Here is a 7,057-nt window from a genome sequence, read left to right on the forward strand (position 1 = left end):
TTGTTCATCAGTTTATTTTGTTCATTAGATTTCACATATGAGTGGCTTATTTCGCTTAGCATGATACTCTCCTGGTCTCTCCATGCTATCTCAAAGAGTAAGAGATCCTTCTTTTTTAGTGCTGCATAGTATTCCATGGTATATATGTACCACAGCTTTTTTATCCACTCATCTACTGATGGGCACTTGGGCTGTTTCCAGATTTTAGCTTTTATAAATTGTGCTGCTATGAGCATAGGGGTGCATAAATTCTTTCTGATTGGTATTTTGGGGTTTCTTAGGATATATTCCTAGGAGTGGGATCAAATGGCAGTTCCATATTTAATTTTTTGAGGAAACTCCATACTGTTTTCCATAATGGGTGTACCAGTCTGCATTCCCACCTGCCGTGTACTAGGATTCCCTTTTCTCCACATCCTTGCCAACACTTGTCATTTGTTGATTTGTTGATGGTAGCAATTCTGACAGATGAGAGGTGCTACCTCATTGTTGTTTCAATTTGCATCTCTCTGATGATCAGTGACTTTGAGCATTTTTTCATGTCTCTTGGCCATCTGTATGTCCATTTTGGAGAAGTGTCTATTTAATCCTTTGCCTATTTTTTAATTGGATTGTTTGTCTTCCTTTTGTTAAGTTGTATGAGTTCCTTATATATTTTGGATATTAACCCTTTATCAGATGTACCATTGCCAAATATGTTCTCCTTTTTCATTTTGTTGATGGTTTCTTTTGCTTTGCAGGAGCTTTTTATTTTAATGTAGTCCCATTTGTTTCTTTTCTCCTTAGTTTCCTTTGCCTTAGGACAGGGGTCCTCAAACTTTTTAAACAGGGGGCCAGTTCACTGTCCCTCAGACCGTTGGAGGGCCGGACTATAGTTTAAAAATAACTATGAACAAATTCCTATGCACACTGCACATATCTTATTTTGAAGTAAAAAAACAAAACGGCAAAAACACCCGCATGTGGCCTGCGGGCCGTAGTTTGAGGACGCCTGCCTTAGGAAATGTATCCACACACATATTGCTATGAGAGATGTTTGAGATTTTGCTGCCTAGATTTCTTCTAGGATTTTTATGGTTTCACAACTTACATTTAAGTCTTTTATCCATTTTGAATTTATTCTTATATATGGTATAAGTTGACGGTCTAATTTCATTTTTTTGCATGTGTCTGTCCAATTTCCCCAACATCATTAAAGAGACTGCCTTGATCCCATTGTATGCTCTTGCCTCATTTGTCAAATATTGAGCGTAATGGCTTGGGTCGATTTATGGGGTCTCTGTTCTATTCCATTGATCTATATTCCTGTTCTTGTGCCAGTACCAGGCTGTTTTGATTATAGTGGGTTTGTAGTATAACTTGATATCTGGTATTATGATCCCTCCAACTTTGTTCTTCTTTCTCAAGATTGCTGCAGCTATTTGGGGTCTTTTTTGGTTCCATATAAATTTTTGGAGTATTTGTTCTAGATCTGTGTACCATTATGTGCTTTGTCTTTTTACTTATCACTTGTAGCACAAATGTTTTCAATTTTTATGTAATCCAATTTATCTATTTGTAATTATGTGCAGGTTTTTGTGTCAACTTAAGTTTTTATTTCACTTGGATAAACACCTAGGAGTGGGATGGCGGGACTGTATGTAAAGTGTATGTTTAAGTTTATATTAAGCTGTTGAACTGTTTTCCAAAATGCATGCACCATTTTATATTCCCTCTACAATACTGAGAGTTTTAGTTGCTTTGTAGTCTCCTTAGCATTTGATATTGCCTTTTTCTAACTTTAGCCATTCTAGTAGGTATGTAGTTTTTATGTATGTATCTCCTTGTGGTTTTAATTTCCATTTTCCTAATGACAGATGATGCTGAACTTCTTTTCATGTGCTTGTATGCCTTCTATATCTCTTCTCTGGTAAAGTATTCAAATCATTTGCTCATTTTTTAAATTGGATTGTCTTGCTTCTTATTAATTATATGATTTCTTTATATATTTGGATACAAATCCTTTAACAGATATCTATTTTGCACTTTTTTTTCAGTCTATGTTTCTGTTTTTTCACTTTCTTCCCAGAGACTTTCAAAGAATAGAAATCTTTGTGCTTTTTTTGTGTACTGTATAAAAAATCGTTGCTTAAGCCAGGGTCACAAAGAGTTTCTCCTGTGTTTTCTTCTAGAAGTTTTATAATTTTAGGTTTTACCTTTATGTCTATGATCCATTTCAAGTTGATTTTTGTAGATAATGTGAGAGAAGGGTTCATTGTTTTGCATAAAAATATCCATTTTTTTCTAGTTCCATTTGTTGAAAAATATCCTTTCTCCACTGAATTATTTTGACACATTTATCTCAAATTAGTTGTCCATATATGCATGAATCTATTTCTGGAGTGTCTATTCTGTTCATTAAATTTGTAAGGATTCAGGTCACATTAAGGATTTTATTGATTTTTCTCAATAGCTTTTGGTTTCATCAATTTTCATTGGTTTTCATTTCCCTAATTTCTCTACTGATATTTACTATTTTCTTCCTTCTGTTTACTTTCGTTTTAATTTGCTTTTCTTTTTAAATATTTCTTAAGCTAGAAACTGACCTGATTTGAGATCTTTTGTCTTTTCTGACAATGAAGTTTACTGCTATAAAATTCTCTCAAGGTTCTGCTTTATCAGCACCTACAATTTTTGATACATTTTAAATTTTAATTAGTTCAAAATACTTTATATATATTTTTATATTTTGACCCATGGGTTATTTAGAAATGTATTATTAATTTTCAAATATTTGGAGGTTTTCAGGATATCTATAGATTTCTATTTCAAGTCCATCTGGTCAGAGAATATGCTTTGTATGACTTGAAACCTTTTACATTTACGGATGGCCTAGGATATGGTCTATCTTGGAGATGCCCATAGCAATCTTAGAGGTTAAGTGCTGAAGATGGCAGAGAACCCACAGCAGTCTAGATCCCTGAAGGACTACATGGAACAGATCCGCTGCCCACTTTAGTCCCATTACCACCAACTGAATTTTACATGACCTATGAGCAAGAAATAAACTTCAATTGTGTTAAGCCATTGGGAGTCTGAGGCTTACCTGTTATTGCAGCTATTAGTTAATTTATGAGAGACAATGACATGTAACTTGAATAACACAATTTAATTTCCATTTAGACTACTTGAAGCAAGCTTGTGTGGGAGAGGGGAGAAGGGTAGGGCAGCACACCATGAAATCAAAGATCCCCAGCATGTGTTAGTTCATCAGGCAATCAGTCTTAAGATCAAGGACAACAGTGACCTCCCTTTCCCCACAGAACACCCTGAGAACAGAAAGTTAGAGTATTCACATTTTATTACTTACAGAACATTACCTCCATATATAAACTACCTCATGAACCCAAGCCTCTGCAATCATCAGGTTCATATAAACCTTAATATATTCTGTTTTCTGGAAGAAAATATTAACACCTGTTAAAAGACCCTGCACAGGGAAGAAACTTTCCCTGGGAGGTGTTCCTGCACTCATTTTGCCAACTTCCAGATCAATAGAACTAAGGTTTCTTTTTGCTTCTTCCAAAAATATAATTTATTACATAACATTTACAACTTAAAAAAGAATCCTAGAAGATTTTTATGAATAATAATTAGAAGAGTAATGTTAGTGATGTCTCTGCTGGGTGTGTGAGACGGTGGGATTTATTCACGAGCAGGTCATTTGGGACCTGTCAGCTCCTCCCAAATGCTCCCAGACCTCCCAGGGGCTGCTCTGGTGTTTGGAAGGAAGTGGGTGCCAAAGTGTTTGATTTGCTCTCTTTTGGTATTTTGGCTTTCTTGTTTCAGAGTGATATTTATGAACACTACCCATAGGACAATGATTAATGGACTTTTTATTTAGTTTGGGAAGGCGAAGAGAAACTTCCAAACCTCTGGGTGGTGGACGGAGGAGGAGCAGGGCTAGTAGAGGCAGCATGCCTGGGTGCTAACTGGCTCTGCCACTCACCTTCAAGACTTAGAATATCAAGACTCCTCACTTGTGGTGGGTAGTGGTGGTGGGAGTGGCCTTTTAAGTTATTCTACAGAAAAACACAGGCGGAGGGGAGCAGACCAGGAGGGCCACTAGTGGGCCAAGATGAGCCTGGATTCAAAATTCTATAGCCAAGGCTGGTCATAGCCCGACTCACTACTCATCAGAGTTGTTAGCTGGCTACCCCAAACCCGAGATCAACTGTCCTGGGTGAAGGCACTACTAGAGTTGCCTGTAGACACACACAGGATGTTAAGAAAGCTAGCTGTGGGCAAAATAGAGATGAGAAAAATTTGGCCATAACCAGTCCAATAAGAGAGAAAGGAAGTACAATGCAATGAGAGTAGGCTTTGGAATCCAACAGATCTGGGTTCAAGTCCCAGTCCTGCCCTCTGCTTATCTAGATGGCCTTGGATGGATTACTTCCCTGGTCTTCCCCAAATACTCACTGCCCAGGACTGGGATAGAAAGGCAGTTACAGGAGCCTTTGTGTTCCTGTTAGTGGAACTGAGAGGGAGTGATTGTAATGTTCTAGTTGTTTGGGCCTTATAATGACTGCTTCTCTTTGAGAAACCTTACTATCTTATTTTTAATTCTGGTTCATCTTATGAAAAGATTGCAAAACTGAATTCCCTCTCAGTACAGCAGCTTTTCCTGGGCTCCGAGTTGAGGACAGAGTGGCTGGCAGAGGTGAGGCTGTGGGACTGGAGAGTAAGTTAGTAGAAGTGAGCAATTGGCAGTGTCCAGGCTGGGGCAGTGGTGTGAGGTTGGGAAGAAGGGGAGGTAGAGGAAGCCATGCTCCATAAATGTTTACGCACTTTCTTCCCTTGCCTTTTCCAAGCCATATCTCTATTATTTTTGGTTGCTCTATTGATATTTCAAATGTTTAAAGTCCTTCCCTGTTACAACATTTTTATCCACCTGGTTGGCCTTTGCTTCTGCAGAGATTAAACACTGACCTTTTGTTTTCAGAAATAAAGCTCTGAGTGGATTCCCAAGGTGAATTGTACAGCTGCATCCATCCCAAACACATGGGCCTGGAGTGCAGGGGTCCTCCCACTGCCTCACCCCAGGAGGCTGCAGATTCTACCACCAACCTCTGACCTGCCAGAGCTGCAGGGCTTGGCCCACCTGCCTGGGGAGAGGCTGGGGCTGCAAAGGGAAAGTGGGCCTCAGAATTATGGTTCCGGGAGTCCCAGGCTGTGCCTCACTGTTGCCCAGTCTGGTATTTTCAAGCTTTTCTCCATTTGGAGATAATGCCAACATCCCGCAGCTGCAGCGTTTTCAGGGCACTAGAGGAACTGGGACACTCTCTCCAAATAACAATGAGAATTTGTTCTGAGCCTTTGCGATAAGAAAGGAGAAAGAAAATCATTCCTAGAGGCAGAAGGAGCATAAAATCTCTACAAGACAGACTTTTCATTACCTATTATCAGGCTTTCAAATAAGCACTTTGGAAGCCCATTCTTTGATTTAAAATAAATGGTTCTTAAGTCTCAGGTTATCTCAGCCATGTCTTGTTTTAGGAGGAAATATCTGATCGGGGAGGCTGGTGGGTGAGCTCTTTTATCGTGGGGCCCAGCCTGGCAAGCTGTTCAATGATGTGGATGGTGGTGCTGAATTCTGCCACAGGCTGTCTTTTGTGGGAAGTGTGATAGGGGAATTCATTAGAAGGAGGCATCCCCCCTGATTTAGTCATCACCCCCACACTGAAATGAAAAACCCAGGATAGATGCTGTGTTTTAAAATCTCTATGGGATGTGATTTTATATTGAGTTTCTTGGTTTTCTTTGAACAATGCAAATACTTCTGTGATACAGTTGCAAAGTTAGAATTGCAGGACTCCAGAAATAAATCTCAGTGATCCTCTCTCTCTTTTAATTAACTAGAAAAGCAAAACCTCTTAGGAGCCACATTAAATACACAGAGAAAGACAGAAGAAGCAGGAACTGCCTATATTCCCCACATGTAGAGGCTGAGTGAAGAATCAGCACTTATAGAAGTGCACTCAGTGGAGCTTTGGGGGTCCTAGCTGGGCTGAATTAACAGAACCTAGAAGAGGTGAAGGGGTGAGTCTGTGAACTGGGCAGCCACTGAGCTTGGTGGTTAAATGAACAAACTTGATTATTCTGAGCTCAGCAAACCATTGCTCTGGGTGACCTGGGAAAGCTCTGGACCCTGCATGACTTACAGGAAAAACAGGGGCTACTGTGTCTGTAAAGCAAACTAGCCCAGGGCCTGCCTGCAGGGGCCTCAGGGAGCTCTGGTTGTTATCAGGGCCCTGCCCCTCTGCCTGCACCCCGGTGTATAGAAGGGAATCTGAGATCTGCACAAAATTCTAAGTTTGGGGGAACAACCGTTTGGTCTCTCATTTCTCTTTTTCGCTCTCTTCCTCACTTGGGGCTGTCTGTCACTTCTTTCCCCTCCTTTCTCTCTCCACGCTCTCAGAGCTGAAGCTTCAGGGGGAGGTACCTGTTTCCAGAGAAGAGGGATCCTCTGAGTTACCCCAAGGCTGCATGTCAGGGTCCAGCCTTCCTCTCCCCAGCTTCTAGGCTGAGCTCCCTGCTGACTGGGCCCAGCTCATTCCTGTCTCCCCTCTTGTTGCACCTCCTGTGTGCTGTTCCTTCTGTACCTAATAATAAGCCTGTCAAAACCACACCCACTCTTCCTTACACAGAAAATGAGCCTGTCAGCTTCCCTCTCCCAACTCCCAGTTCTTCAAGCTGAGAACCCTCCACCCCCTCTCCAGGTTCAGCCTCCTCCTGTCTCTCACCTACCGCTCACGCTGCAGACTTGGCCATCGTCCTTACTTAACTCCTTGGCATCTTGGGCAGTTTCCCTGGCCTCTGGCCTCAGCGACCCTGCTTCTCCCCTCCATTCCTAGCCTTTCACAGTTCACTCCCCTAGTTGGAACCCTGTGACATTGACAAATATCTCCTCCTTTTAAAAGAGCATCATTCATGTCATTTATCCTGAGATAGAAAATCACATCCACAGAAAAGGAAGTAATTTCACTCGTGGATTGTTTGCAAAGACCCCACAGCC

Source organism: Cnephaeus nilssonii (assembly GCF_951640355.1).
Source record: "Cnephaeus nilssonii genome assembly, chromosome: 16".
Taxonomy (NCBI): Eukaryota; Metazoa; Chordata; class Mammalia; order Chiroptera; family Vespertilionidae; genus Cnephaeus; species Cnephaeus nilssonii.